We start from the raw sequence: 11,497 nt of genomic DNA, 5'->3' as shown, positions 1-11,497 counted from the left end.
TGTTAGGATCATTTTCACTGAAGTTATGAGAAAACCGTGTTTCATGGCGAGCATTGTGTTGCCATGGCAACAAAATTTGAAGAAATCTCAAAACTGTCCCGTAGATGTCTTCACGGCTGGACTGTTAGCACACATGTGAAGTTTGAGCACTTTTTGAAAATGTTCATAGGAGTTATAGCGACATCGTGTTTTATGGCGAGGGATGTATTTCCATGGAAACGGCATATGATGACACCCCATAATTGACACCCCTAATTAAGGCGTTACGACAACATCGTGTTTTATGGCGAGGGATGCGTTTCCATGGAAACAGCATATAGTGAGATGTCAGATTTTACGTAGAGCTGTTTGAGGCATGGACCGGTGATATACAAGCGACGTTTGGGGGACGATCGGACCGTGTCCATTGGAGTTACAGCGACATCGTGTTTTATGGCGAGGGATGCGTTTCCATGGAAACGGCATATGATGACACCCCATAATTGACATAGAGCTGTTGAGGGCAGGACCATTATCTGAAGTCTGCTGTTTTATGGCGAGGGATGCGTTGCCATAGTAACACCACATTACGTAACATCAGATTTGATGTAGAGCTGTGTTAACCATTATCTGAAGTCTGCTGCTCTGAGCATGTCAATTGGAGTTATGACATCATCGTGTTCCATGACACAGTTGTTTATATCGTTATCATAACACCTGTGCTTGAGCCCAGAGATCAACGTTTTCCATGGTGATGTGTGGCCTTTTTGGCAGATTAACTAAAGGTGTCCGGCTGCTGCTGTGAGGAAAGATGAGCCTGAATATACAATGGGCTTTAATGGAGAATTGTTGAACGTTTTTTTCATTTCATGCTTTATTTTTTATTCAAGCTACGAGATGTTTTCCTACGTTTCTCATGAATAATTATGTCTCAGGAATGTAGGGTTTGGGAATTATGGCAGATTTAAAAAAAAAAAAATATGAAGGCAAATGTCAAGCTGTCCTCCACTCTAGTTGTGACATCATGCACTCTAAATCTGAAGAAGGCATCTTTACTAAGGTCTGAACAATGTTTAATATCTCTAAAAGTATGAATCAGATTTAAAAGTTGTGTAACATGAATAATGTCAGAAAGATGTGTAACATTTTAAAGTTGGAATGAGGTCTGAAGAGTTTCTCCATTGACTTCCATGTTAAAAAAATGATGAATTATGGGATATATATCGGGAATTATGAAAGTTATGAATGAGAAAAGTAATAGCAATCGATTCCCGACCGAGCTGAACGTTTTGATGTTTGAACAGAGTTTCTGCGATGTGGAATGTGGGAGAAGAAGACGGCTATGGAGCTATTTCAGGGTCATAAGTTTTGATCATTCAAAAAAATACAATTTATTTGAAAGTCCAAGTTTTCATCCTGAACTTTGAAAAATACAATGTTGTATTTGAAATAATTGTTCAGGTTGAATATTATTTTTGATTCAGTTCAGCAATTTTTTTGAATAAAATATTTATTTTCATATTTAACTTTTATACATATTTTGATTTTGATATTTCAATACTTGTTTTTTTCAGTTTCAGATTTTACGTTTTCAGATTCAAAACAATTATTTTTTCAGCTTAAAATCTTTTTTTTTCAGGTTTCAATTATTTTTTCGCTTTCAGATCTTTTTTTTTCGCTTTCAGACTTTTGACCCTGATATTGCTTCGGGGGGCGGGGCTTACCAAAAAGTAGTTTGGCACCCTGAGTGACAGCCCTCCATCTGTCATGATGCCTTCATGGATGTTAGGTAGCGCAAGAAATACAACTACACACTTTCTATACACAATACTCCCGTGATTGGTGGTAAACGTTCCGTTAAGCGAGCTTTTGAGCATCGTAGTTGGCAAAAATTGCGGTATAAGAGCAATAAACTGCTAGAATGTGAAATTACGTATCCGCAATTAAGCATTGTCCTTCCCCACTTCCACGTAGCTCCGTGAACGCAGCATAGTATTGGCTTGGCTTTTGCGATAGCGTCAGGTCCACCTGCTGGCTCCATGGCTGGAACCAGCGCACAGGTAAGAAATATTAACTTTTTTCCATTCATGGTCTTAGAAGTTATCCAAGAGCATGATAATAATATTATAGCGACATACATAAAAGGAAGGCAGGCCTTTTGAGGTGGGGAATGAATGTGGCAACGCGGGAAACTAACCATGGCATTGAGGCTACTCGTGTAGGCTATGCTATTAGCTATAGTCAGTGCAAGTGAATTTCCCTTATGTTGATAGAGTCCAGCTCACGTGTTTCTCAATCTGTTTTTGCCAGAGTGGCGACCGTAATTCATCTGTGGCTGCAGCAGCACACACTTTAATAACCGTGCTCACACAGCACCTAAGCCAGGGACAGCCGGAAGGAAGGAGGACCAGACACTGCCTGGTCCTTCTGTAGAGCAGGAGATGGCCAGGTTTTTGATTTTAATAAATATATATTTGTGTTTATCTACAGGTAAACTGCAAGTTGATATGTCCATTTATGATTATGTGCTAAACAACATTACTTTTTTGTTTAAATAATGCAGATCTTTCCCTGGATTCTTTGTGAAAAAAAATTACATTTTATGTTTACCTGTTAAACTTGAATGCAGACAGTACCCCAACAGCATCGGAATAATTTGCGCTTGCCCAGGCGGGACTGGGCAAAAGACATATCGATGCCCCTGGACGTGAGCCATGAAGAGGTATTGTATAAAGAAAACCACATTTATATAACCTGTGTTCATATTTGAAACTTGGAGCTTATTTGTTGAGTTGGTTTGGTTTCAAGAACACCCTATTTTATTGTTTCCTTAGTTCTTCAGTCTCCTGAAAAAGGAATATCCAAAGTTGCAGGCGCTGGATGGAGGATGGCTCCTCTACAAATCAACAGGTGCGAAAAATGTGTAGGATAACATTCATTGTAATACATTTTCATTTAAATATTGAGCTAAAAGCAACTGAAATGATTCAAACAATGTAAATTACAGGAGGTCAGGGTAAACAAAAACTTATAATGATTCCGCCTGACTCGGACGGATACACCGGCACACTCCTCCGCAGTGTCACAGGGGCAGGGAAGAACACCCTGTATATTGTCCCTCTGCAGCATGAATTTGACTTAACACCTTTGCCCGCGGATGCTGTAGAGTTCCAGAATATGCCAAAAGCCCAATGCCAAACATGCAAGTTACATTTTCCTCTGCAAATTTTGACTCTGCATGTCCAGGAGTGTATGGAGGAGTGTCTATCATCGGAAGAAGACATTGAGGTAAATGTGGGCATGAAATATATGTAATGTTGCATTTTAATAGTACAACTTGCTTTAAATATTTTTGTATTCAGTGAGTTATAACATATGTGTTGGGAATATTTTTTGTTTGTTAGACAACAAGTGTGGTGGAAATTGTTTCAGTCATGCACCCTGTGCAAAACCATACAGAGAAATCTCTTGAAGAGGTAAAGGACTGAATTGTATTGCACTGTAAAATTGCCTATATAAACTTGATACAGCTGCTAATATTTAAACTTTTACCTCCATCAGAAGGTGCCATGTCCCATCTGCTTCGAGAGCTTCACACCACAGTTTTTAGAAATACATGCAAGCATGTGTGGAGAAAGGTATTTTAGAGCGAGTACATTAAGGTTCATTTTACATGTTTTATATTAACGATATACATCTCCTTTGTACTTTTTTAGAGATCAACATGTCCGTCTGGATGAGAAAACTGACATGGGCCACAACAATGGAAATGCAATGGAGAGGCAATTCGAAAGGTAAATACTGGGTTCTTCATTCTGCTTGGATCTTCATTCTAAAAAAAGCTCTTTATTCAATATCAGTAGTTTACGCCTGTTAATTATGAGTTTTATTTGGCAGTGTTGATGACGTATTGGACACAATCTCTGGAAGAGTAGACGTAGAGAAACGTTTCAATATACAAATCTCACGAACAAACATTCTCGAAAGAGGCCTTCTAGTGGCAGCGTCAAAAAGGCAGTTCACCCACAGCTACCCTGAACGTGACCTTCTTTGGGGAGGCAGGAGTCGACACAGGAGCCCTCCGAAAATAATTTCTCACAGGTAAACAAAAACAACAATTTTTGCATTCTTACATTTGACTCTTAATTAAAATAGTCTAGAATTATGGATAATGTCTGTGAAACTTTGGTTGAAGGGCTGATTAACAAAGACTCATGAAAATGTTTTTCTTTTAGTCTTTGTTATATACTACTTAACCTTTTTTGTATTTAAACGGGGTTAGACATTAATAAAATACTTAGTATCCTGATTATTAAAGTAAATGGTCTTTGTACTTGTGTGTAGAAGTGGTGGCAGGAATTGAGGGTTGTTTCTTTGAAGGACCTCAACAGCAGCGGATCCCACGGTACTCTCTGAATGACTTGGACAGTGACCTCTACAGGTTTGTTTACTTTTAAGCATGTACAGTAAGGACCAACTGTTCATTTTTGATAAATGTTCTATAACATAAAAAATGCATTCATGCTCAATCTGTGTTAATAGGACAGTGGGAGATATTTTGGCTGTTAGTTGGCCCCGCCCCTGCCTTCTTCAGCCCATGGACTTACAGTTACCTCTGTAGTGGACGTATAAACCAGAAGGTTCTCAACAGTGATTCAGTGGCAGATGTCCAGCTGAGAGTTAATTGACCAGGTATGAGTTCTATATTATGTAAATGCTGGGTTAATAAGAAATAAGCATTTATTTTCCAACTATAGTCATAGGTTTATATTGAATATAGTAAAGAGATGTACTTCTCGGTTTTCAGGTTGAGTCGGCGACTGAGCATTCAATTATAGGCCTATCTGATGAAATATTGAATTGTGGATATACTGGAAATGTCTCCATTCCAAACAAGGACACCATTGTTCGGTATGCTTGACACTTATTTATTTTTGTATATTAAAAGATGTTACATGTGTACCTTTTTATTAAGGATTGCATTTACTTTGTAATTTTGTAGTGCCATCATACTCCACGCAATGCTGCGGCTGCGCCTATGTTGGAACAACTAAGGGAAGGCTTGCAGCTGTATGGGCTCCGTTCACTGATGAGTCAGTACCCAGATATCTGCCAGCCCTTGTTTGTTTCTGGGGAAGATGTAAAACTGAGCAGAACAAAAGAGACCATTCTTTACAATTTGATATTAAAGTTAAGGAGTAAAGAGTACATCATTTACATCTGGATTTGTTCTCATCATAGGTCAATGCAGAGTTTGTCATGACATCCATTCTTCCTCAACTGAGTGACAAAGGGACTACCAGGCATCAGGTTGAGCTGGAGATGATGAATTTCATTCAGGACTTCCTATATGAAGGTATAAAGTTTTCGATTTACTTCTAATGAAGATTTAAATGTAAGTTGTTTTAAATTACAAAAGTTGGGGTTTTAAATTTGAAGGCATTGGGCTTGGAAAAACATTCAAATGTCCTTGAATTTAATGTTTAAGTTGTTGTAGGAATCCTGAATTACACAAACTTCATTACCTTTTTTGGATCAGACGTTCTGTGTTGTGTTGTACCTCAGTACAATTCACTTGCACTAAAGGAAAACTACACTTTAAACTGTCATAATGGTTTTTGTTTATTTTCCTCATAGCTGAAGATCATGGGCATGTAGATAAAGATGGCCTACATCCCATCACACCTGCAACGTTTCTGCAGTGGATCACAGGCCAGGGTCACGTCCCACTTCTTCCCTCAGAGAAGAAGGACTTTGCAGTTGTGATCCAATTCAATCATGACTGCAGTGCAGACTTTGGGCATCACAGTGTATGTTACCCTGTTGTGACAGCATGTGCCAAGACAATCACCTTACCTGTGAGACATATGAGGCCCTATGACAAATTCAAAAATATCCTGACTGAAGCGTTTCAATTAGGCCAAGAATTTAGCAATGTGTAATAAGGTAACCATTAACGACCTCTGTTCCAAGTTAACCTTACTGTTTAAGTGTTAAAGGTTTAGCATTGACTGCTTCCAGTCAAGTAATCTTAAAAAAAAATGTAATGGCAGCAATAGAGTGGTGCAGTGATGACGTGTTTTTGTAGGCTGACCCGGAAGTAAGCTGCAAGGGTTCCCTCAACAAAAAAGCAGTGGGATTTCTCCATACTGTAGGATATCCCATTGCTTTTTGTCGAGGGAACCCTTGCAGCTTACTTCCGGGTCGAACTACACAAATACGTCATCACTGCACCACTCGGTTAAACATTTCTTAAAGAAAAACAAACAAATTGATATAATGTTGTAACATGTTGCTACCCAGAACTGTGATATGGAATATAATAAAATGTTAAGGGTGTAAAGGTGTTGATGTCTAAATGGTTAAACCCTTGAAACATGTTTGCATTTAGGATGCATGATTTAGTACATGGTTCAATACAGCTAAATAAATGTCTCGGCCGTAGGACCCAGATGGTCTTGTAACATCAATATTGGCCAAAAGTCCTGCCATATCCTGCTCACTGAGGGGACAGGTGGGAGAATCACTCCAGGACTGGACCCATCTGGCAGTGTTGAAATCAAGATCTGCATCCTCTATTTCCTTGATAAAAATTAAATATCAGTCATGGATTTTAGGGGACCAAGAATAACTTTAAGCACCACAAACACTAGAGAATGTAAAGAATAAAAACAAAACACTTTTTTGCCTTTTCAATGGTACACCTATCAAAAGAGGTGATTTTGAGGTCTTACAACATGCATTTCAAGTGCAGTCCCATGCTTTGCATTTTACATTAGTAAGCAAGTTTTATGCAATTTTAAAGAAAAATATCTATCTTTCATTTATTTGATGCTAGTGATTGTAAATTCCATTGAAATATGACAAATATAATTGTTTCCTTCCTCCTCGCCCAAAGGTTCAATACTAATGTAATGAACAGCGAACAGTGGCAATGTCAATTTCTTTCATAATATAAGTTTAATGGAGTTCCTTTAATTTAGTTAAGCTGTTTTAAGCACAATACTTTGGTCTAATATATTTTAGTTGAAATAGTTTGAGAACACTGGCCAAAATTATGTTGATACAATTTTCTTGAAATAAACATGTAATGAGTACCTCTGCAAGGTCTGGAACATCAATAGGATTATGGAGGAGTCCCATTGTCCACAGTTGGTGTGGGGACAAATGTTGCTCTGCCCTTAGAGGGTGATTATCCCAACCCATCCTGAAGACATTGAGATCCTTCTGAAGACACGGAAGAAATACATGCTGGGCACAGAACATGTGGATGCTATCAGACGGATCTAGAACACCCTCATCCTCCAGGCTGTGAAGAACCTCGTAGTGCACGTTTGAAACAGCCATCCAAACATCTCGCCACAAACGTTCGATTCTGTTCAAATAAAATCATCAAATTACACTCAAATTGGACAAAGCACAGTATATTCACAAATGATGGCTTTGTGTTTGTCATTGTTTGACATTACTTCAAAAAATGTACCTTTGATTGTGCACACTTTTCCCTGACATGAAGCTTCCCCTTCCACAGCCCCTTATAGTGAACATGCAAACATATGCCAACATTTTCCACTCCTTGGTCGGCTCTTACTCTTAAAAAGATGAATCACACACATGAAATAAAACATTACAAAAAGTTATGACATTGCCATTTTTAAGATTTCTTAATGTAGAAGAAAATAGGCAAGTTATTTTTATTATTATCGTTTTTTAAAGACAGGTGAAAAATGAATATGTAATGGTATAATGCAAATAATCCTAAACATGGTTTGTTTGGAGAGACAGAAGGTGACTTAGTCATCAAGTATTCTATACGATATATTTTATCATCAATAGGGCTTTGGACAGATTGAGGTTGGTTTCACTCAGATTTATTTCGAGAGTCGTAGTTACTTCCTGACTCGGTAGTGAATAATTCTTGGGTCATTTCAATGATCAAAACATTGATCATTGTAAGTGTTATACAAACCATTATGCATCTTTTAATGACAGATAAGGCCCAAATTACTAAAGAGTACAACAGGGAGCCATTACCTTAATGGAAAGCCATACTTTTGCACACCCTCCAAGAAGAAGTCAAGTGAAGTCGATGCTTTATTATTAGTGGCAGCACCCAGGTACATGATCTGCAGCAGAGAAAATTATTAAGCAGAATAAATAAAAGCAGATCTCTAAATGTGTTTAAAAACCAACACCAGACATTCTTGCTACAAGGTTTAAGATGGATACAAACTAAAAATATAGATATTTTGAAAGGAACTGTAAATCATGCATCAGGTTTAGTTATTGACCAATAACTGTCATTATCTGACTTATAAATAATCGTTATTTGTGAAAACAAAATTACCTTCCGTGAGAAGCCATCAATCCCTCCAAAAATAACAAGACCATATCTTTAAAAAACAACACAAAATCACTTTTAGTGTCTGTTATTTATTATGCAAACAACTTTGACAGGGCATTTTAAAACATAACTTTTTTAATTTGTACTCTATTATCCTTTATTGTACATAGCATGTTAACATCAAATGTGTGGCGTACCTGATGAGTTTATGATTTGTGTCGATGTGTACCAAGTGCAGAGGACCCTGAACAGAATATGTCCTTCTTGCAACACACCCCACCCTTGCCATTCTTGTGAGTACACCCACAGAATCAACACGATGCATTGATGAAGACACTCTCTTCCATTGCACACGGTGACCCATGGCCTTCAGGATTCCTTTCATCATTCGATATCCTACATGTGGTGTCCTGGCCTTAACTGACCGAACCAAATTGTCTAGTTCATCATCAGTTAGGGTACTGTAGGACTGTTTTATGGAAAGGCCATTTTCATGCATGCGCCTTTTGACTGTCTTCTCAGATACACCCAGAAGTTTTGCTATGGCTGGTAGGGACAAGTCTTCTATTAAGCCTTGTAGTTGTTGAGGACAGACAACATATTTTGGTCGTCCCATTTCTCCTTGCATTACTGGCACCTGATGAGTGGTCTGATTAGAGATGTCTTCAAGATTGACAAGTCTTGACAGCTCAGTCAAAGCATTGATGATATCCTGTGGCATATCAACCTGGCCTGATAGCGACCTAAAAATAGCCATCTCCTGGTCCACTGCAAACTGCAAATAGTCAACATCTAAGGGCAGTCTTTGCGTGATCTGGGAAATTCTAGTCAGTAGTCTCTGAAGAAAGTCCCTTTTCAGTTGCTCCTAGAATTGACAAACATCAATTTACCATATTGCACTGGATTAGTTCATGTTCAAATAATAAACAGCATGAAAACTATCGTTAAGGACATGTGCAAAGAAAATGACTGCAACAATTATGCTTTGTAAACAAACTCTATAAATAGGTGATCAAATCAAAACATAATGTAAGTTATTACCAATCATTTAAAGAGAGGTGCTGTGTGAGCACGGTTATTAAAGTGTGTGCTGCTGCAGCCACAGATGAATTACGGTCGCCACTCTGGCAAAAACAGATTGAGAAACACGTGAGCTGGACTCTATCAACATAAGGGAAATTCACTTGCACTGACTATAGCTAATAGCATAGCCTACACGAGTAGCCTCAATGCCATGGTTAGTTTCCCGCGTTGCCACATTCATTCCCCACCTCAAAAGGCCTGCCTTCCTTTTATGTATGTCGCTATAATATTATTATCATGCTCTTGGATAACTTCTAAGACCATGAATGGAAAAAAGTTAATATTTCTTACCTGTGCGCTGGTTCCAGCCATGGAGCCAGCAGGTGGACCTGACCATGGACCTGACGCATGACACATTCTAGCACAGTTTATTGCTCTTATACCGCAATTGTTGCCAACTACGATGCTCAACAGCTCGCTTAACGGAACATTGACGCTGGTATCAGTTTGTTTACCACCAATCACGGGAGTATTGTGTATAGAAAGTGTGTAGTTGTATTTCTTGCGCTACCTAACATCCATGAAGGCATCATGACAGATGGAGGGCTGTCACTCAGGGTGCCAAACTACTCTTTGGTAAGCCCCGCCCCCCGAAGCAATATCAGGGTCAAAAGTCTGAAAGCGAAAAAAAAAGATCTGAAAGCGAAAAAAAAGATCTGAAAGTGAAAAACGATCTGAAGGTGAACTGAATCAAAATAATATTCAACCTGAACAATTATTTCAAATACTTATTTTTATTTTGAATACATCATTGTATTTTTCAAAGTTCAGGATAAAAACTTTCAAATAAATTGTATTTTTTTGAATGATCAAAACTTATGACCCTGAAATAGCTCCATAGACGGCCCAAATAACCCGGCGGAATAATAAAGAATTGTGTGCGTAGCATAACAAGTAGTTGGAATGCTGTATCACTAAAGGACAGGATAATTAGATGTAAATAGATTAGGAATATTGTTTTTCCCCAATTCTACTCAAATACATTATACATGTGTCTTTAACACTGCCATGATGTTACATTGACTACCACAGTTTAATGCTACAAGTCGTACTGTGCACTTAATTGAAAAAATGTAATGTTACATTTAATCAACACTTATTTAAACTATGACCTATTGTAAAAAATGTAATATTGTTGGATCACACAGTAAACTGCATTTTATTACCACTGCTAGTTTTGTTTAGTTTATTATTTTTTTTCTTTATTCTTATTTGCTATCATTGTACAACAGCATCTAGAATAGCATAGACGTTAATTTCATTTCATTTCAAACCTTTATTTATACAGATAAATCCCATTGAGATCATTGATCTCTTTTTCAAGGGAGACCTGCTCAAGTAGTTCCACATGAAACATAAATAAAAACATAAATAGAACAACAAAAGGACATCATACAGCATTTACATAATTATGCACATAAACAGGTACCAATAGCTTCTGATTGACTAGCATCCAACCGAGCTTTAAAAACATTTAGTGGCACCAGATTGTTCAGTTTCCATTTAATTTGCAAACTATTCCAAGACAGAGGAGCTGCGCATCTTAAAGCTGTCTTCTTAGACAGTCCTAGCAGTTGGCATATTTAATAAAACCACAGCATTCGATCTCAGGCAGTAGCCACTTACAATTTTCCGTGAGATCAGGGAGCAGATATAAGATGGAAGTTTCCCTAACATGGCTTTGTATATAAAAATGTACCAGTGACTGAGCCTCCGTACCGTTAGTGAAAGCAAACCAGCCCTTGCATACAGGGTACAGTGATGGGTTAATGCTTTACAGTTTGTCACAAATCTTAGTGCACTGTGATACGCAGCATCTAACTTGACCAGGCAATTGGCAGGTGCATTCATATAAATCAAATCACCATAGTCCAGCACAGGTAAAAAGGTCACAGTGACTAGCCTTTTCCTGGCCTCAAGCGAGAAACAGGACTTGTTCCTGTAGAAGAAACCTAGCCTAACCCTCAGCTTTTTAAGCAGGTTATTGACATGAAGTTTAAAAGTGAGACAATCATCAAGCCAGATACCAACGTTGTTCTTTTAATACATAAAGAAAAAGGACAAGCAAAGACATAAGTGAGAATTGCTTCA

General features: G+C 38.0%; 1 long non-coding RNA gene across 2 annotated transcripts; it reads left to right on the top strand.

Moving 5' to 3' along the window:
* The first annotated feature begins 4,332 nt into the window (after positions 1-4,332).
* On the top strand, positions 4,333-6,050 carry LOC117536159. Of its 2 annotated transcripts, XR_004567522.1 has the most exons (6): positions 4,333-4,420; positions 4,522-4,671; positions 4,787-4,890; positions 4,982-5,072; positions 5,221-5,335; positions 5,617-6,050. It is a non-coding gene; the product is annotated as an uncharacterized LOC117536159 (long non-coding RNA). The 2 variants fall into 2 exon arrangements; XR_004567507.1 differs by having other exon boundaries at positions 4,982-5,335.
* Positions 6,051-11,497: the final 5,447 nt, after the last annotated feature.

Source organism: Gymnodraco acuticeps, unplaced genomic scaffold (assembly GCF_902827175.1).
Source record: "Gymnodraco acuticeps unplaced genomic scaffold, fGymAcu1.1, whole genome shotgun sequence".
Taxonomy (NCBI): Eukaryota; Metazoa; Chordata; class Actinopteri; order Perciformes; family Bathydraconidae; genus Gymnodraco; species Gymnodraco acuticeps.
This window is presented reverse-complemented; position numbering and strand designations above follow the sequence as displayed.